Raw genomic sequence first — 22,156 nt, forward strand, 5'->3', positions numbered from 1 at the left:
TGATAATAAGAACTATTTATTGAGTATCTGCTATAACCAGAGTGCTATGTCCTGGCAGTTTAAATATGTTATCTGATTTATTTTATGTAAGAACCTTACAAGAGAAGATTTACATTTCCCCCTTTTTTTATGTAAATTAACTGAAACCCAGAATGATTACATAATTTGCTCAAGGCTACAAACCCAATGTTTAAATTCAGGTATGTTAGACCTCAAAGTTTTTCTATAACCTATGAACCCTATCCATTAATTGTGTAGGCTTGACAGGTATTTCATTTCTATGGGTGCATGTTTACCATCTGTCTAAAGATGAATTTATAGTAAATTACTTCTAGGGTTTCTTTTAACAATATAAAATATTAATTCCATTAATTTAATATTCTTCTGTAGTAGGTAATTTGGTGTAATTAGTATCTTTTTTTGGTCTCATTCCATTTAAGGTGCTTAGTTAATAAATTACTTAGCACTTTATTAGGATTTTTTATGGAGGGTGTTTTGCCTATTAAGCTTTCTGATGACAAGAACCTGGAAAATAGCATTATTGAGTGTTTCTAATGTTTGGACAAAAATGTCCTCCCTAAAACTAGAAAGTTAGAGGCAAATTCATTAACTACAAGATCTTAAGTGCTCAAGTTTTATCCTAGGATTCGTAAGGACAAAAAAATTTAAAATAAGTTTTAAGGCCTGATATGCAATGAACTGTAACAATCAGCTAAAATTTTATTTTTAAATGACACCTGTTGTTGCCTACCCTGGGAAGATTAAAAAAAAAAAAAAAAGAGCCCTTTCTAAACTCAATTAAGAACACCACAAGTGATATCTCCATTTCCCTGTGTTTTCTCCCAGTGTGAGATGACTCAGCCAGAAATAGTGTGATGATATCGCAGATGTTCCTTTGCTTCAATAGCTGGTTATTGCTTATCTCAATGATATTTAATACAAACACACAACTGTTCACCCTGTTTTATGGCTGTCAGAATTTTGCTTCATATTTAACAAATGCAAGTCTATGAGCAGATGTATTATTGAGTCAGATTCACTTTTTCTCTCATTATGTTGCATGGAAAAGCTAAATACTGGCGAGGGTATTAGTCACATCTGCACTGACTTTTGGAATCAAGTTGTTCATTGGTCTGTCAGTTCCCACCAACTCAATAGCCCCGTGATCTTTACGCTCCACTATTAAGATCAAAATACAAAATTTGATTCCAGGATCCGAAGCAAAAATGTCCTCCATTCTTGACAGTGAACATGTTTAACAGCACCATATTCTCCCTTTGCATCAAATACAACTTTATCGAAACACCAAAACGGCTTCTTCAACCATCATCATCTTCAAATGATTTTTTTTTTTCAGATCTCGGTCAGTACAACTGAGCAAGGCTTTGGAACCAGGGACACATGGCTTCAAGTTTCCACTCTTGTTAACTTTATGACACTGGTCAGTTCACTTACACTTTGATCTGGTCTCTTTCTGTCATCTGGTGTCATCTTGGGCAGCCTTTTATCTCACTTCAGTCACACTGGCCTTTTAATTGTTTAAGTTGCAAGGATTTGTCTTTGGGCCTGAAGCCTCAGCCTATTCAGGGGATGATACACCTGGGAAATTCATCTTGGGTGGCACTGAGCAGGGTGCTGGGCTGTTAAAAAAGTACTTTTACTTGCTGGAAAGTCAGTCTCCAAACCCACTGAGATGAGGCAAAATGTTATTAAAACAAACAAACAAAAAATAAGTGAGATTGTCAAACAAAGACTCTTCCAGAAGATCTGCTGCAATTCTTGCTCCAATCACAGTGTGATCAGCAGCTGGGGAACTTCAAGGGGATAATTTAAGCCAAAAAAATTTATAGCTGTGACTGAATATTGAGGAGTTAGATTCTAAGCCAAAATTACATGAATGATCTTTCAGATCCAATCATGGGCAATTACAAGGCTTTTCCCAGAAGATGTCATGGGAAGAGTTGCTCTACCCACACCAGACCTGGCGCTCAGGCAGTACATAGCAGGTTTCCAGAGGGAGCTTCAGTCAAGGGCTCAGATCCTCCCCCTCCGCCCCCGCCCCCGGCCCCGACTTCTATGCATGTCTGCATTCCTATCTGAGATACCTGTGCTAATAGCTCTTAATCATGGGCCATGGCTGAGGCACTCTTCTTCACTTGGACTTGGTACTTTTCTATTTCTACTCCTTTCTCTTTCTCTCTCCCTCTTCCCTGGCCCACCAGGTCATAAACATTCAGGAGCCTTCTGTTCAGGTTCCTGGGACATGAGATGATTTCCTCCATGTGCACTGCATCTGCCTGAGCTTCACTCAGTATGGTTCCACAGAGGCAGAGTGGAAGAAAGTAGAACAATGGAAAGCCAGCACCTCTATTTTGCATCTTATTCATTCTGTCACAGTAAGTGAGTGAAGGCTTGATTGTTACTGTCATTTTAGCTCATTGTCCTTATTTGCTTAACAGATATGCCACTGTGTTTCCTTTAACACAAAGGAAATATAAAATTTACTAAAATGCAATTATGTACTAGGCATTGTTTTAAGTGCTTTACTAATATTAACTTGTAACAAAATTCTAAGGTAATTATTATTTCTATTCACAATTTTTAAATGAGATAACTGAGATAATAAGAGATTAAATAAATTGCCTAGTCTTATACAGATAGTAAGTGGGAAAATGAGGATTTGAACCCAGGCAATGCAGGTTTAGAGTCTGTGTTCCTAACATCTAGGCTACATGACTCCTCCTTCACTGCTCTTAAAAAAAAACTCATATACCATGCCTGTGACTTTTAACATATCCCCATTAATCAATCATATGATTGTGCTGCTATGAATTCAGCACCGTCTTTTCCTTCCTCAGGCTTTTTGCACATAAAGTCCTGCCACACGTTCATCTTGCTACCTTCTATTTATCTGTCATATTTCAGCTTAAAAATCATTTTCTCAGAGAAATTTTCTTTGACTCTTCTCTGCATATATTCACATAGCATCCTGAACCTCTTCTTTGAGATCTGTCACAAATGATATCAAATGATTATTTGTTAACTAGTCTCCTATGCTAATCTCAGGTACTCTGTGGATAAAGGTCATGATTCTCCTGGTCATTATTTGTACCTCTATAGTGAGGTGCAATGCAAAGTTCATCACCAAGCTTAATGAAAGAACAGTGGTTGAATAAACCAACTTTTCTGTATATAAGTTTCCTTATTTCTAGAGAGGAAACAAAACAACTATCTTATAGAGATTTTGTAAAGATGAGATATAATATAGAGCAACGCTTAGTTTATAGTAGTTGCTCAATAAATAATAGTTATTATTAGGCATGGTAGCAATAGTATTGCTCTTCAAAATGTTTTCTCCTCTTCCCTGTGAGATGATTATTCATCCCTGACCCTTTGAAGTTAGGCTAAATATGATGACTTGTTTTGGCATCAGAAATATAAGTGGAAGTGGTATGTGTTGCTTTCAAGTGGGAATTTTATTAATTAATTAATTAATTAATTTTTTAGGTGAGGCAACCCTCACAGATTGCAAGGATCTTGTCAGCTTACAATCCCTTACTTTTCTACTTTTTACGCCTACAGCACCTGGTCTTCCTAGGTGGTCTACCATCCAAATACTAACCAGGCCTGACCCTGCTTAACTTCTGATATCAGACAGGATAGGGCTTGTTCAGGGTAGTATGGCCGTAGACTGTTATTTATCTTAATATTTTTATTTTTTCAATTATAGTTGACATACAATATTTATTAATTCTAGGTGTATAACATGGTAATTAGATATTTATATAGCTTATGAATGATCGCCCCAATAAATACAGTACCCATCTTATACCTTACATACTTATTACAATACTAGTGAACATATTCTCCATACTATACTCTACATCCTCATGACTATTTTGAAACTACCAGTTTGTACCTCTTAATCCCCTCCCCACTTCACACATCCCCCCTAACCTGCTTACATCTGCCAACCATCAAAATGCATTCTGTAACTATGAGCTTGTTTCTGTGGTTTATTTGATTATCCTGTTCTCTAGAATCTATATATAAGTGAAATCATATGGCATCTGTCTCTCTCTGTCTGACTTACTCCACTAAGTTGAATACCCTCCAGGTTCATCCATGTTCTTGCAGATGGCAAGATTTCATTCTTTTTTATGACCGAGTGAGATTCCATTGTATATATGTACCACCTCTTTTTTATCCATTCATTCATTGATAGACACCCAAGTGACCTCCAAATCTTGACTACTGTGAATAATCCTGCAATGAACATATGGATGCACAAGTCCCTTTGAAGTAGTGTTTTGGTTTCTTTGGATAAATACTCAGAAATGGGATTACTGGGTTCTTCTTTGTCTCTTGTTATAAACTATGTTTTAAAGGCTGTTTTGACAGGTATAAGTATTGCTACCCCATCTTTTATGTTTGTTTGTTTCCACTTTCTAAAATACCTTTTCCATCCCTTTATTTTCACTGTGTGTCTTTTGATCTGAAGTGAGTCTCTTGAAGGCAGCATGTGTAATGGTTTTGTTTTCTTATCCATTCAGTCATCCTATGTCTTTTGATTAGAGCATTTAATCCACTAACATTTAAAGTAATTGATAGCTACATAGTTACTGCCATTTTATAATTCATATTTTTGATCTCTTTAAAAAATTCTTTAAAAAGTCCCTTTAACATTTTCTTCGTTTGTTTGTTTGTTTGTTTGTTTGTTTGTTTGTTTCTTTCTTTCTTTCTTTCTTTCTTTCTTTCTTTCTTTCTTTCTTTCTTCGTTTCTTTCTTTCATTCATTCTTTTTTTTTTTAAACATTTCTTATAATACGATTTCATGGTGATGAGCACCTTTTGCTTGTTCATGAGTAGAAAGTTCCTTTTCTGTTCTTCAATTCTAAATGATAGCTTTGCTAGGTAGAGTAATCTTGGTTGTAGGTCCTTGCTTTTCATTTAGTATTTTGTGCAAATCCTTTCTGGCCTGCAAAATTTCTGTTGCAAAAATCAGCTTACAGTCTTACGGGAGCTGCCTTGTAGGTAACTAACTTATTTTCTCCTGCTGCTTTTAAGATTCTCTCTGTTTTTAACCTTCGGAATCTTAATTAAGATGTGTCTTGGTGTGGGCCTCTTTGGGTTGATCTTGTTTGGGATCTCTGTGCTTCCTGGGCTTGTATGTCTATTTCTTTTGCCAGGATAGGAAAGTTTTCCATCATTATTTTTTCAAATAGGTTTTCAATTCCTTGCTCTCTCTCTCTTCTCTTTCTGATACCCCTGTGATATGAGTGCTGATACACTTGATGCTGTCCCAGAGGCCCCTTAAACTATCCTCATTTTTTAAAAAATTATTTTTCTTTTTCTGTTCTGATTGGGTGTTTTCTGCTCCTTTGTATTCCAAATTGCTGATTCAATTCTCTGCTTCAGGTAATTCCCACCAATGGATTCTTCATTTCTGTTTCTTTATTGTTTTTATCTCCATTTTTATGTTTCCTATCTCATTGTTGAAGTTCTCACTGAGATCATTGAACATCCTTATAACCAGTGTTTTGAACTCTGCTTCTGGTATATTGCTTGCCTCCTATTTGTCTAATTCTTTTACTGGAGCTTTGTTCTGTGTGTGTGTGTGTGTGTGTGTGTGTGTGTGTGTGTGTGTGTGTGTTTTACTTGGGAGATGTTTCTTTGTCTCTCCATTTTGTCTGTCTCTATGTGTTTGTTTCAATGTCTTAAGTAGAGTTGCTATGTCTCTTGATATTGGGAGAGTGGCTTTATGTGGGGTGGCTTTAGGTGTCCTATGGGGCCCAATAGTACAGTCTTCCTGGTCACTTGAGCTAGTTGCTCCAGGTTTGTCTCTTGTGTAGGTCACGTGTATCCTTCTGCTGTTAGTTGAGCCTTGCTTGCTGTTTGAACATCAATGGGAGGGATTGCCTCTTAGGCTGATTCATTGTGGGGACCGGCCTTGACTACAGTGGATAAGCTATTGTGCAGGCGCTGACCTTACAAAGCAAGATTTAGCAGGACTCTTGTGCTTACCAAGTCTGCCCTTTGGATATGTTGTTTGTGGTGCTCTTGCTAAGTCCAAACCAGCCACTGGGTGTGCCAGCCTGGGGCTTCCTGAAAGAGGCCCTGCCACAGGCCAAGTTCATTTTTAGGTTGTACTCTGCCTGGGGCCATCTGGCATGAGCCACAAAGTGATACACAGATGTCTTCCATGCATACTGGGCTTGAAAGTGCCTGAGAGAGTTAATCGGTGAACCTAGGCCAGCTGCCACTATTGCTAGGCTTGAGGATGCTTAGTAAGAGGTAGGTATAGGGCATACTAAAGCCAATGCTACTTATTTGGTGTTTCAAAACTGAGAGTTATTGCAAAAGTCTGAATCATGAGCCAAGAGAGGCTGTTTTTATGGAAAAGCCACTGGAATAAGCTTAAGTGGGCCCAAAAGTTTGGTGGGGCAGGGTCTCAGGGAATCACCAGAGCAGGATGATCCATGTTAGCTAGGTTGATAGAAATGTAGATATGTCACCCGCTGGAGTTTGCACACTGGGACGTGGGAGGATTCAACAAAGGAACTGCTAGTACCTCTGTGTGGGAGAAAGCTGCCCCTACAGCCCTCTCCCTAAAGCCAAACAATTCAGTTCTTCCCTGTATGTTCTTGGCACCTTTTGAGCTACTGCCCCGGCACTGGAGCTCAGAACAAATGAGTTTGTCAGTAAGTAAGTTCATGCATGGGCCCTTTAAGAGGAGTGCCTGAGACCCCAGCAACCATCCATCTCACTCAGCCACAATTTCTGCTGATTTTCACAATCAAAAGTTGTGGGGACTTCTTTTCCCAGCACTGGTGCTCCAGGCTGGGGAGCCTGGTGTTGGGCTGGCACCTCTTGCTCCTCCAGGAGGACTTTTGCAGCAGAGATATCCCTCCCGATTCTCAATTGCCAAATGTGGGGCTAGTCTGTTTAGAGTCTCTGCTTTCCTACCAGTCTTGATGTGGCTTCTTCTTTAAGTCCTTAGTTGTAGGACTGCTGTTCATCAAGACTTCAGGCGATTCTCAATGATGGTTGTTCTGTAGTTTAGTTGTAATTTTAATGTGGTCATGAGAGGAGGCCCGCACAGCATTTATCTGCTCTACCATCTTGACTGGTACTCTCAAGTTCAATCTCTAAAAGTCATTGAGTGATTCCTCAGTGCTACCTCTTTCCTTCTCATGTGAGGCCAGCTAAATCTTTGATGTGTGCTGTTCTTTTAAAGATGAAGCATGCATGAGATTATATGCAGCCCAGACACAGTTGTACTGACATAGATTTGAAGCACTATGAAGATAGTAAACTTTGTTGTTCCAAGCCAATGAGATTTGGGGGTCGTTTTACACATTAGTAAAACTTTTCCTAAGCTAATTAATATCTTAGCCCAATGTTAGTGCCTATAGGTTAATGCATTTATAGTAATTCTTTTTGGAAGTACATTTTTTGAAGATACTGTTCTCAGTATCAGATGCTCTTTTTACAATTTAAGACACACACCTGATCATATACACAAAATAATAATAGCTAATATTTGTCAAGCATTTGTAATAATTTCATAACTTTTATAAGAGCTTTGCAAGTATTAACAATTTCATCCTTAAAAACCTTGTGAAACCAAGTAGGAACTATGATATCCTTTTCACAGATGAGAAAACTAAGGCAGAGAACACTCGAGTTACACGCTCCAAGTAATAAGTAACAGAGCTAGAATTGAGCTCAAGTGTTCCAATTTCAAAGACTGTGTTTAACCACTATGCTCCATTGTGTTACTTATATAAATGCTCAATGTGCAGACACAAAAACACCTATAAAATGTTTAAAAAATGTATATCATTGATTGAATATGATTTACTTTCATTATATTATATAAAAAATGAAAATATGGACTGTATTGAAATTCTACCCAGATCCCAAGTTCTGTCATTTAACCTTATTTTTTTCTCTATAAGATGAGTGTGATTCAGGCAAGAAAAGGATTTGTCCTACTCATCAGACTCTTCCACCTGCTACCAGGAGACTGTGGGGGGAACAATGGTTCAAATTCACTGATACTTAGAAAGCCTACCTTCATGAATGTTGTTCTCAAAATAATTATTAAATTTTTATTAAACCTTTATTTACTAACTTTACAAAGATTCTAGTATATCCACAATAAATATCCAAACAACTACCCTGAAACTGGTTAGATGACCCAGGGTTCTAAAAGAGTCAACCTGTCAGCTGAGATTTCTAAGTTCTTTATGATAACTCATAGAAAGAGTTGCGCTTTTGTATTGTTGAAAGTATAAAATATGAGTATATACACACTTTGAATCATTTAGGAGGTAAATGAAGTTTAGGAAAAACCAAAATGTTAGAGTTATTGGAAGCAATAAATTTTGAGTCATGTAGATCTGGCTTCAAATCCTACCTTGATCTCTGTGTAATTCTGAAGCATTCTGAAGCATTGCTTACAGTCTCTTAAGTTTTAGTTTTCTTATCTATAAATTGAGATTGCTGAATTTTTAAATCATAGAGTTACTATGAAAAATAAATTTAATTTTGCCATTTTCCTAGCATATAATAAATGCCCAATAAATTAATAAAGTAGTTATTATTATAATTAATTATTAATTAAGGAATAAATCTTTAAAAATAATTCTACATTGTAATATGCTGGCTAGGTACTTATGAACTCAGATATCTCTCAAATACTTTTCCATGAATTGATAATATGAACGTTACTGCAGTAAAACTAGCTTCCTTTTAAAGATGTTATTGCTGTTTGACAAACAGGTAAAGCCCAGCATGCCCCAACTATGATTCAAAACGGTTTCTAAGCAGGGCCTAGATAAATGGATATACCAAGGAAGAAGTTGTTTTACCATAACAACAAAAACAGGTAAAGCAGAGATATTAAAATAGAGTAGAACAAATAGATTTTATAAATGTAAAGTGAAAACCAACCAGTCTGGCAATTACAGCTTTCATGTGATTTATACCTTTAATTTGTCTAAATCAGTGACCCTGGAATATTGGCATAAAAATTTCAAATTCAGCAAAAACCCAAATCACTATAAGGAAACAATGAATTTTTATTAGTTATCTTTCTTTCATTGACTTCTTCCAAACAAAATGTATTTTTCCCTGAGTGAGGCAAATGAAGTATTATACTTTACTAAGATATTATTGATCTGTGATTCTAAGTATCTAATACGTCACAGAAATACAGAAACACAACTTGACTGTGAAATCGACAATGCAGAATTACTATTCAAAGCAGTTTTTCCTTTGTTCCTGTTTAACATTAACACTAGACATCACATTTATTTGGTAGAAAGCAACAGAAATGGACTCTGGCTAAGTTGGGTTTTAAAAAAAACTTTTTAGAAAAATAAGGTATAGCTGCTCAAAGATTCAAAGGAATAGGTGAATCTCCAGGTCTCAGAAAGGACAAAAATCAATACCAAGGATCTAGGAGGCATGAATGAATGACCAGTCATTTCAGGCTCCTTCAAATGTGATGAAATAGCTCCAGTGGATTCCAGTTTTGAAAATTCCACTTAAAATTCAAATACATGGATAAAACTGATTTCCCTTCACCTTGATTAACAGTGTTCAAAATGAAGAGAAGATATTCTCCACACTGGGGCTCACCACTAGCCTACAGAAATTTTTGCAGTCCTGTCAGCTAAAATCTTGGTTTTAGCCCAGTGAGACCCATGTTGGATTCCTAACCTATAGAACTATAAGATTTGTGTTTTGTAAGCCACTATATTCATGGTAATTTGTTATGGCATTAATAGAAAACTAACACAATAATTTTTTTGGAATAAAATATGTCCCAATTATTGCATGTGGCATGCTTTTATATAAAAAGACAATAGACACCCTCATATCCTAAAGTGAGCAGCTAGATTACCAAAGTCAGATATGCTAAGAGATGGTCATTCTGTGCTTTCTTATATTCTCTATTTGCCTACTTGGAATCCATTCATCACAGGGCCAATTAAATTAACTATATTTTCTTATTTTCTGTATTCTTTTTTTTTTTTTTGTCACACATCTGCCTTTATTGTGAGCTGCATTTAGAGCAGCTAGAACACTTCCAGTGATAGTGAAAAAATAATAATTTACAAAAGCAGGAATTCAGTGAAGCTGCCTTGGGAGCTCATATGCAAATGCTAACGCAGAGCAGCAGGAAGAGGACACCAAAGTCCATGAAGAGTAAGGCCACCAAGGAGATAGGAGCTCTATGTAGATTTCCCTAGTGTACTTGATAGAGGTGACCTCATAAACAAAGAAACAGGCAGTGAAGAACATGCAGATGACCAATAGCACCACAATCAGATGAGAGAAGACAGCTGGATTCACTGGGCCAGTGTATTTGCTCATAGCCTCGAGCTCCATTTAACCAGGTGCTAGGTAATCCACCATTCCACCACCAGAAGATTTTCTGTATTCCTGATGCTTTTGCATCTGGGGGACTTATGGATTCGGGGAGGTATGCCTGCCCACCCAGGGCCATATAATTCTTAGAGATAGCAAAGGGCTCAACCAGGAGCATGTCTCCCATATACAAACCAACCAATTCCAAGTTTGCAGGCCCAACCACCTCCTTATCTAACACTGACAAACCAATATTTTCCCTGCCCTAGATCACCCCAAGGCCAGATATCAGACAACAAAGAACAGCTCCTATGCCCCAAAGCTCACCGGAAATATTCAAACTAGCCTGTCCTAAACTGTTTACTCTGCTCCGCTTGGCCTTTTCATGAAAACCCCTATAAGGTCTCTGGCCTAGACTTTCCCTCATTCCTGTCTTCTGCCTCTTGACCATCTTGATGCTCTCCCTGTAGCCATGTGTGGTTTAGTATGTCTCCATTCTCTTGGGAAATGTGAGTAATAACTTCTTTCCGTGACATCGGCCTCTCCATGTTGTCACTCAGTTTTAATTTACATTAAAACTTAGGTATAATTTTAGAACAAAAGCAAACCTGATTCTGCCAGCTTTTGAGAAAACATACCTCTGGCTTACATAGGCGATTAAGGTTAGAAGCGAGTACAAGGAAAGGTGTTAGTTCAATGCATTGTTTTGTTTTCATACCATCCCCCCACGGGGAAGGGGATGACTATATGTCTTTTTACCTAAAGCCAAGTAAGATATGATGCCAGAGGAACACTGAGAAAGGTGAATATCTGTCCCTTCTTATTTAGGCCTGTGATGGTAAAGAAAAGAGCAAAGAATGGTATATGGTTTCACAGAGGCATTGCGAAAGAGACTCCACCTAAGAGAATGTCCAGGAGAAAACAAATGACCCAGGAAAGGGATACATAGAAATCCTGGGGTAGGAGAAGATTTGAAAGTGGTCAGTTGGAAGACAGGCATTGTTAGTGTCATGGAACTGCAGTGAGAAGTTATTCATAGGAGAATGTTCCCGTCTTGGCTACCTAACCACATCTTCCTAGGTTAGATTTTTCAGGCTTCAGAGACCCATCCTCTGGTGAGGATGGTCAAGTAAACAAGATAAGCTTGCCATACCCCCTTTACAAACTATAGACTTCTCTGTTTGAAGTGGATCTGAACTGGGGAAGAAGAACAATTTAAAACACAGTTACAAAGTACTTTACACTAGGCTTTTTTGTTACTTAAATGAGACAGATCTTGTGACTTGAAAGAGATAAGAGAAGCTATGGGACTTGTCCAACTTTTCAAGTATGAATGAGAAAGAGGTAGCACACAGTACATGTCAGGAGAGACAGTGGGATAAAATATATCAATTGTTTCATGATTGTATCTTGTTGAGTCCTCCAGCATTTTTCATATATCAGTTAAAAAGCAGAGTAATTTGTAGACCCAAAGAAACAAATCTAGCAATAAAAATGTCACTACAGAGCAGATATAATGATTCAAAATGCTAAATAAAAGAGTCAACATTGAATATTAAATTATTGACATATTATTGCTATAGAGGGAAAAGTAGACATAATCATAATGAATTTTGATGAGATTAAACCAATAAAAATACTAACAGATAAATAAGACTAAAACAACCAGAGAAATGATAGGTAATCTCTACAAGGTAGATAGTCTTTTTGGAGCAAAAAAATAAAAAAATAAAATTAAAAATAAAAAATATATACATTGAAAGACATTTTGAAGTCTATGTTACTCCATAATTGTACCACTATTCCCACTTAATACATTGAAAGATAGAGCACAAAATAATTCACCTTAAATAAAGAATCACATCTGCAGATCAATGAGCACACACTGATGCAGAAGTACATTTAATCCTTCAGGTTTCTGTCAGAAAAAGAAAATCATGTCCTGGAGGAAGTTATCTGGCTGGCCTCAGATTTCTATAGAAACATCTAATGCTAGAGACAGAAAGCAATGTCGACAGTATTTTGACTCAGAGAGAATACCACACAAGAAACTACTACCTGGCAAGTTGCTTTTATTTCTGAAGGTTACAAAGAGACATTATTAAACATAAAAATGAATCAGGAAATGTAGTCTATTAGTCTATGAGCCCTTGTTGGGAGAAAAACATCCTGAAAACTAGTCATCCAGTTGAGAGACTAATCCGACTAAGAATTCAGGAATGACATAGTCATGAATGATAAAAGTTTCCATGGGGAGCCCTAATTGCATTTAAATATGAATATAATCTCTTAAATAGAGGAGAATAATTCAGTTAACATCTATCCATTTTACCCTCCTATGATAGTGCAAAGTTCTGAAAGGAAAGCCTTCCTTTCCTAGCATACCTTGATTCAGATTGTGCTAACTGGATGCTCCAGAGGAAGGTTCAGAAAACAGAAATAAAGTGTAGGCACACTTTCCTGACTTCTGCTCTCTCTTCCTGAAGACCCCTAGAGGTTTCTGTCAAGATGCTCCAGTGAGTAATCATGAGATTGAAGTTTCATGTGAAGGTGTAGGGCATTCCATTTGTCTTCTTGGCAATGTAGATCCAGGAAGCAGGGTGTGACTCTGAAACAAATAGTTGTGATGGCAGTGATTTTCTAGTATCTGTGTGTGTCCCTGCCTGGAGTTGACCATTCCAGTGTGGCTTCCCAATATTCCTCTTTCCTAAGAGTAGTAGAGGCAGTAAGTCTCATTTTGACCTGTTTTTCATATTCTAAAGTAATGTTTATCAACCTCATTAATGTTGACATTTTGAGTCAAGTAATTCTGTTCTGAAGGCTGTACTATACAATGTAGCATGTAGAGCCTCTGCCCATTAGATGCCCATAACACCTGTCCCCCTCCCCAGCTGTAACAACTAAAAATCTTTCCAGATGTTGCCAAACTCCCCATGAAGGCCCAAATCAAGTCTTGTTGATAACCGCTCATTTAAAATCATACAGGCTGTTCTACAGCCTTTCAGATCCTCTTGTTTGGTTTTGTATGGTGTAAGATTTGAAAAATGAGAGGTTTCAGATGGTTCTACAGAGCAAGAATTTGAAACAAGGGGAACAGCATGGAACAGCAAGGCTCTGTTTAGGGAGACGGAATTACTTTCCAGCTAAGTGTCCAGCATGAGTAGTGGCTGTGCATACTATTACCCCAAACTCTCATTGTGCGATTGTTTTAGGAGTCTCTTCCATGCCCATCGACTTTGTGGTGCAGGATTGGGGTGTTAGAAAACCATATAGCAGAAGTATATTCTAGGCAGAGAATTTACTCTGCCTCACCCTGATGTCCAATACATTATTTTATAATGTTCATTATAATGTACATTATAATGTTCATTATTAGTAGTAGTTTAATAGTACAGTTCCTATCTATATTTTGATAGATTATAAAATGACTATTTCTTATTTTACTTCTCTCTCTTCTTTTCTCTACTGAATTTTGGGCAGACTTTTTATAGCATTACTTTTTAAATTATAAATTATAGTACATATTCATTAAAAAAAATCTGAAATATATAAAGAATACAACAAAAATTACCTGTAATCTAACTGACCACAGATACCTGTTGTTAATGTTTTGCTACACTTTTAAAAAGTATTTTCCTTTGCATATCTCTATATATACAAATGCATACGTTTGTGATTATATGCTTTTTAAAACAAAAATGTTAGCATGTTTAGTTTCCATCCTCCTTATTCACATAGCTGTGTATCATGTAAAATTCCACATAACACTATCATGAAAAAAATATGAATTTTCTTCCCCTTAGTCTAAGTTTGTGCCTTTTTGGGCCAATATTCTCCATCTTATCTGTGCCATTCATTTATTCAACAGATAGTAATGGCAGACTTTGGTTTAGGTACTGAGGATACAAAGCTAAGCAAAAAAATATTTGCTATCCTTGAGGAGCTTTTCACTCTGAGATACATGAAGAAACAAATAATTTCAATGCCATTTTCATTGCTACGCTGCCACTAAAGCAGCTTCTTTGCCATTTTTTAAAAATAGGCATTAAGCTCCTGATTGCACAAAGGACTGATTTAGGCAAGAAGCTAGAAATCTCAGGCAGACATGCCGATACAGACAGACATCTCTAAGCCAGTGAGCTGTTCACATCAATTGGAGATTAAGGACAAGTACATTTTAGCAGAAGAAGGCAGGGATCAGTACCTAACTGGGTGGAGAGCTGAAAAAGTGATCACAGGTACTGCGTAATCAGTTATGCACCCAGCAAGACCCTAGAGAGGCTTTCAAGCAAGAGTTTAAGAGAAAGACTGACTAGTGGCACCAGCTGGCAGAACACATTTTATGCAGAATGTTACCTGTTGCTTTAGATTTCAATGTCTGCAACATTTCTTAAAAATAGAATAGTAGCAGAAGTCATTTGCATCATCTCCTGCTTCCAAGCAGCCATGCCTCTCAGCAATCACAAGCAGAAATTCTTGACTTGGACTCACCAGATGTGTAGAAAGACTTCTGGGGTCAAAAATCCAAAAATCGAAAAATTGTTGATATTCTACTGTAATTCTCTATATCTAGAGTTTAAATTGTCTAAACAATCATACAGTTGGCTCTTGCTGCCATATCATTATAAAATTGTGTTGCTTAAAGATACTTTAAAAAGTATCCTTGACTGGAGTCCCCTAACTGTGAGAAAGAATCATGTATTCTTATATATGTGTCTACGGGGATGACGTGATCCATGTCTTATGCTTCCTCATACCTGCTCAGCCTACCTACATCCTCTCACTGTGGTGTCAGTTGCTTGCCAAGCTTCCTGTTAGAATAGCCCTAATGGAGGCTAGTGTTCTTATGGTTCTAAAGTTTTTGTGGACTTCCTTTCTCTGAGGATGAAAGCCAGACTACTACATGAACTTTATTGTACCCACTGTGGTAGAAGCCACAGAAGTTTCAGTCCCCGGGATCTGGACCCACAGAGATCTGGTTTTCCCAGTAGTTGCCAAAGGGCTTTGTACCATAACCTAAAGCCCATGTGGAGAACTTTGACAAGTGACAGGATAGGTACATGAGCCAGCAAATAACGTATAGCTATTATTACCCTTGATGAATTGCTCTTAATCATAGCTTTCTCATGCAGCTTCTAAGTGACAGCAATTTCATTGTGTCCTGTTGGAAAGCTGAGGCCACCTTGGTAATACACCACCGAGTCTTGGTATTCCTTCCTCCACTATCTCACTTCCCCCTTTTACTCACTTTAGCTTCCCTAAAACTAAGCACCACTCCATAAAGTATAAATATTTTTAAAAAGTATGTCCTATCAGTATTTTTAAAAAGTATATCCTATCAGTCATAGTTGGATAGTCACAAATAATTTTTTTTTTTGCCAATAATAGTAACAATTGATATTCATTGAGTACTCAGTCTATGTAAGGCACTGTTTAAATGTATTAACTCATTTGACCCTCGCAGGAATCCTATATGGTAGATGTTATTCTTGTTATTCAGATGAAGAACAGAAATACAGAGACTTAAATAACTTGCTAGTAATGTGAGATACAGAAACTCAAATACCAGAGCATGATCTTTACCACTATACCATACTGTGGCACCAAGTTCTCAGTAGGAGCTTCATATTCATTTCATTTGTAAGCCCCATCTCCAGTGACACCTCTTTTTAGAACTGCACTGTCCGATTTGGTTGTTTAAATTACAATTAATTAAAATGAAAAATTCAGTTCCTTGACCACGCTGGCCACATTTCAAGTGCTCAATAACTCCATGGAGTTACTGACTGTGTATTAGCTGAGAAATAGAACATTCCATCATTGCAGAGTTCTGTTGAACAGCCCTGTTCTAAGACTGTAGGAAATAAATTTTTTCCCTAAGGTTTTGATGTACCTTTATTTTTTTTTCAGAGACAAAGGATCATCTATTACAGCAATAAAGCAGTCCAAAAATTAGCATTTATGCCACTTTCCCCAGAGCAATGTGAAGAGGGTCAAGTCGGATAATTCTTAGTTTTGAATTTTCGTTAATTTAAAAAAAATACACCATAAATAAGAAATTTATAGGCCATTTTCCTGAACATTATTTCAAAAACAACATATTTCACTTCAAACCAACAGTGATACTATAACAGAACAGTCAGTGGCAGCGATTTGCTTACAAGAACACAGTACCAGTGGGGTGGGAAGAACTGAAATTAAAGATCATCTATATGTAATTGAAGTCTCTTAGAAGTGTGTCATAGGATGCTAGCATTAGGTCAATGGGCATCACTGTTGGGGATGAATATAAATGTTTATAATGAGAGAGCTCAAAACGCCAAAACTTAAATTCTCTGACAGAACTGGATTTTGTGCATTCTCAGTTCTTAGCATCTGTCCCTGAAAAACAAGTCATTGAAAAAAAGGAAAAGACCAATGCATCATACTGGTGCATACCATCTTCTAAACAGCCACCTGGGTATTTCTATCAAGCTATATCATGTACCTGTTCAACTACATTTTCCAAAAGGGAAATGGTACCAAGAGGAAAAAGTCCTCAGGCATAAACTCATCATATATATTCAATACTCAATGGTATGTTTTCAAATTAAAGTAAGGTACCTAAAGCAGAAACTAACATTTTTCTAGATGAAGTAAATTGAGAATATTAGCTGCAGATAAATCTTTGAAAGACTGTCTGAGGCATGTAAAACAGTTTAACCATATTACCAATTTTTACTTCTGTCTATAACTTAAAATTATTTTCAAAAGCAGTAAGTTAAATCCCAACTCTCATCCCCTGTGGACTTAGAAAGCAAACCAGAGCTCCTATATCTGGGCTACTTCTCTATCTGTTGGAGGCATATTTTTAGCACTAATAAAATTTTCTTATTCCCTGATTTAGCCTCAGCCCCAAGATTACTTTACTCTTCTTTTCTTTGGCCACTTATTTCCTTTTATTAGTTGTTTGTTAGGAAAACCAATGGAAAATGAATAATATATAAAATTTTAAAACTACTCTTTTCAACTCCCTCATTACGGCCCACTGTGTTTTTAAGAGAATATGTGTTAGCAGAGTGTTTACAGTATTCTTGACTTGAGCTTGTAATTTATGAGCTCTTAAAGGTACACTAATCATCAATACACTTACTATGAATATTGTACACTGAGGATTTTTCTCTCCAACTTGTATTCCAGGCCAAAAACAACAACAACAACAACAAAAACTCTTAAAAGTAATATTCAACAACTTCAATAAAAAGGCAGGCCAAGTTGGAACATGGGCTGCTGGCATTGATGTGTGGATGGTAGGTAGTATTATAAGAAGTTATTTACTATATGAAATGCCAACCTTGCCAATTTTTAAATGTTAATAGCTTTATGGTAAAGATGAAAGTTTTATGCATTCCATCCACCAAGTGATTGAAAAATTTTGTAATCTTGGCATGAGAATTGCTTGATTACCTAATAAGTCATTTTTACTTTTTTTTATATTATAGGTGTTTATGAACATTTATAAATTTAAAAGCTAAACTTCCTAGAATGTCATATACAATAACTGAGTCTAAAAGACTGAATTTAATATGCTAGATTTACAGTTTTGGGGGGAAGAAAGATTTCTCTGTTGGTCCTAGGGGGAAAATGAACCAAAATAAATTTTAAATGGATTATGTGGATTTGTCTAAGCAAATCCAGATGTTCAGCTGCATTTATAGGAAATTCTAATTGACTCACTATAACTCGAAAGTATAATCTTTAGCAAAGTAGAAAGAGTTGCCCAGGGCCCAGCTTATCCTAAGAAACCTTGACTAAATGTTTATAAAAGTATAGTTCATTACTTAATTTTTACTTATTGTGTGTGAAACTACTTTCGAAAATGTTCAACTCAAAATATGCTTCATTTTTTACATTATTTCTGAGATGAATTTTCTCTCAAATGATTGTGTACTAATATCAATATTTTAGGAAGCTAACCTTGAAGTCCTTTTTTTAAAATACGGTTGAAACTTAATTCAAATTATTCATTAGATATTATTATAGTTAATATATTACGTGCATGTTATTTGGAATGAAACCACTAAACCTATTAGATATCATTACTTAAACACTTGCTTAGTAGTAGGAAAGCTATATGCTCTCTCTGAAGTTACTTATCGTTTCAGGAGATTTAGGGAAATCAAAGTTGAGTTCAGAGAATTGTGGAAATTTCCATATCTATGCATGATATTCAAGTTGGAATTTTTATTAACCTTTTTGAGAAATACATTTTCAACAATGATTAAGTTGTAATCTAATAAAAAAAATGCTGAAATAATTTAATCAATACAGACGATAACTTTCTAACCACCTACTAGCACAAAAAAAATGGAAAATAGACAAAAAATTATTCATGTTAATATCATCAAAGATAATCATTGTAGCTTTTGATATATTTGTTTTTAGTATTTTATCTATACAGAGCCTGTTTTTGTTTTTAATGGTGCTTGTTCAAATATTTTAAAATTTTATTCTACATTTTACTTATGATATACATATATTTCTATGTAATTTCAATTCAGTAATGGTGGCATGACGATATCAAGTAATTCCTCCTGCAGAAAATAGTTTAAAAGACTAATATCTAGTATGTGCCATCTGTATTACCTCATCAGTGCAAAGCCTTGTATATCTTTTGTCCATTTTCTAACTGATTATTTGTTGTTTGTCTACATATTCTAGATTGAGTCCATCAGGAAAATGAAAATTAAAACTATAACGAACTATCACCACACACCTATCAGAATGGCTAAAATAAATAATAATAATATCAAATGTTGGTAAGAATATAGAGAAACTGGATCACTCATGCTGATGAGAATGAGAAATGGTACAGTCACTCAGAAAAAAGTTTGGCAGTTTCTTGTGAAATAAAAGTAGCGATTACCATATGACCCAACAATTAAACCTTTGAACATGCACATAACAACAATAACAATAACCACCTATACACATATGTCCATAGAGGCTTGATTCATATTAGCTAAAAACTGGAAACATCCCAGGGGGCCTTCAACAATTTTATAGAATAAATACACCCATGCACACATACATGGATACAAGTAAAATAAAGGAACGCGAATAAGATAGTGAGTGTATCAATGTCAATACATGTTTCCCCCACTATGGGAAAGTACAGTCTTCCTATAAAACTTTTCATAAGTCAAAATGGTATTAAAACAAAGAAGCAATTACCTTAGGACTTGTGTTGCTAACGGATGCACAAAATAAATTGAGATAAAGCACAGATGCTCGCAGACACAGTTCAAAGTTATGGCAGCTTGAAGCTGATATGCTGAGTGTTGTTCTCAGGGAAAAGGCTTGGTGGTGCCACTTCCTGTGCTCAGGCTGCACACTGCCTCCATAATAGCTCGCTGCAAAACAAATGTTAAATGCCATGTTCACTTTTGCCTTCTGTTCTGAAAGCAGAAAAAAATCTTTGGCTTTCTTTCAGTTAGTTAAAACCAGTACTAATGTAGGTCTTTCATAAAAGTGAAGTGGTGTAAACTTTTTAAAAGTGGGGGAGGGGTACCCGTATTCTTGTTGTGATATCGTACTATAGTTTTTAAAAATGTTAACTTCAAGAGAAACTAAGTTTGTGTACCTGGGATCTCTATTATTCCTTGCAACTTCATATAAATTACAATTATCTCAATAAAAACTACCCCAACCTTCTTCACCTAATCAGTTATGAACAGATTAGATAGAGTTCAGAGAATAGAAATGTTCGACCTTTAAAGAGGGAATTGTAGAAGTGAAAGAGCTGTGAAGGTACTAAAGTCCAGAATCTGAGTACAAACTCTTCCCAAATCCCTAGCTGAACACAAAACTATATACACTTGGAATAAGGGGGCCCAGAAACAATGAAATAGAAGCTATTTTCAGAACTGCTGCTGCTGCTGCAGTTTGTGTGTTTGCTGCATTTTTCATTGAATGTGTTCTCCAAATCACATCAAGTGGCAGAAAATAGAATCCTCCCTGATATTGGGCATCAGAGGTAGGAAGTTCAAGCTGGAAAACAATTAGAAATTTAGAAGAAAACTCAGAAGTAAAAAAACCACAGAGAGAGTGTACCTTAAATTCTGAAAGTAAAGTATTCCCAAATCTTTGGCCCACAGCTAAACTGCATGCATGGGGGACACTCACGGGTCAAGCCAAACAAGCAGCAACCTAAAGTCAAAGAAAATAATACACCACCTGCAAGGAGGACTATTTCATAATTTGATTCTGGGCAAGTAAATCACCTACTATGCTCAAAAAATAAAACAAACAAACCAATAATCATCAGAATACCCCAGAATCACCACAGGGTATCATCTGCAACATGTAGTTTCAACTAAAACTTACCAGATATGCAAAGAAGGAGGAAAGTACTTCTTTGTCTGATTATGAGTGACATTAGAAACTAATATCAAGTAGACCCTGATGCTCTACTGAACAAATGTTTTAAAGAGGCAATTTTAAATACATTCTGATAATTAAAGGGAAATATATTAATGAGTAAACAGATAGGAACTTTCGACAGAGAAATATAAGCTGTAAGAAAACATCAAATGGAAATTCTAGAACTTTGTAAAGTACAATACTGGATATGAATATCTCACTATATGAACTCAACAGAAAATCTGAAGCAGCAGCAGAAAAAAAATCAATGAAATTAAAGTTATATGAATAGAAATTAACAAATCTGAACATAGGGAAAAATATTTAGCAAAAATGAACAAAACCACAGGGAACTCTGAGGCAATTTGAAAAGTGTAATATATGTACAACTGCAGTCCCACAGGCAAAGAGAGGGAGAAAGGGACAGAAATACTATATGAAAAATATCAAATCTTAAATTTTCTAAAAATAAAAACCCGTTAATTTAGAGACCTAAGAAGTTCAGTGAAGCTTAACTAAGATACACACACATACACACACATGCACACACCAATCTAATCTTAGTATACCATAGAAAAATATCTGAAAACCAAGAAGATAGAGAAAATCTTGAAAGGAGCAAGAGAAAAAAGGACATATTGCATGGAGAGAACTAACTATATGATCAACAGCTGACATTACCACCACTGAAGTAGACCAGAAGACATTGGACTTACATATTTAAAGTGCTGAACAATTTAAAAAACAAAGTGGCAGCCAGGAAATCTATAGGCAGCACAAGTATTCTACAAATATAAAAATAAAATAGAATTTCTTGACAAAAACCTAGAAAATGCATTGCTACCAGACTAGCACTACTGGAAATACCAATGGAACTTCTTTAGTCTCAAGAGAAATGACACTGATGGTCACATGAATATTAAGAAAAAAAGAAATACTAGAAAAAAAACACACATGTGGTGAAATATAAAAGATTACACAAGTAATTTTTTTCTTAATTTTTTTAAAAAAGGTATTGTAGGGTTTACAAGGTACATTAATATATATGAAAACGACATCACAAAAGAAGTAGGGCAAATTGAATTACACTGCTTCAAGATTCTAAATTTTTTAAATAAATTTACTGGAGTAACATTGGGTAATAAATTATATGTTTCAAGTGTATGCTTCAATAATACATTTGTATATTGCATTGTGTATTCCCCACCTCAAATCAAATCTCCTTCCATCACCATATATTTTACCCACTTTACCCTTATCTACTTCTCCTTCTCTTTTCTTTCTGGTAACCACTAAACCGTTGTCTCTGTCTATGAGATTTTGTTTGTCTTGTTCATTTGTTGCTTTCAGTTTTATATCTTATGAATAAATGAAAT

The 22,156-nt window shown here is 35.9% G+C and overlaps 2 pseudogenes; both read right to left on the reverse strand.

The window, feature by feature from the left end:
• Positions 1 to 3,573: 3,573 nt before the first annotated feature.
• On the reverse strand, positions 3,574 to 3,692 carry LOC111738665 (annotated as a pseudogene).
• A 6,469-nt stretch (positions 3,693 to 10,161) lies between these two features.
• On the reverse strand, positions 10,162 to 10,400 carry LOC111738628 (annotated as a pseudogene).
• Positions 10,401 to 22,156: the final 11,756 nt, after the last annotated feature.

Source organism: Pteropus vampyrus, unplaced genomic scaffold (genome assembly GCF_000151845.1).
Source record: "Pteropus vampyrus isolate Shadow unplaced genomic scaffold, Pvam_2.0 Scaffold41, whole genome shotgun sequence".
NCBI classification, from domain to species: domain Eukaryota; kingdom Metazoa; phylum Chordata; class Mammalia; order Chiroptera; family Pteropodidae; genus Pteropus; species Pteropus vampyrus.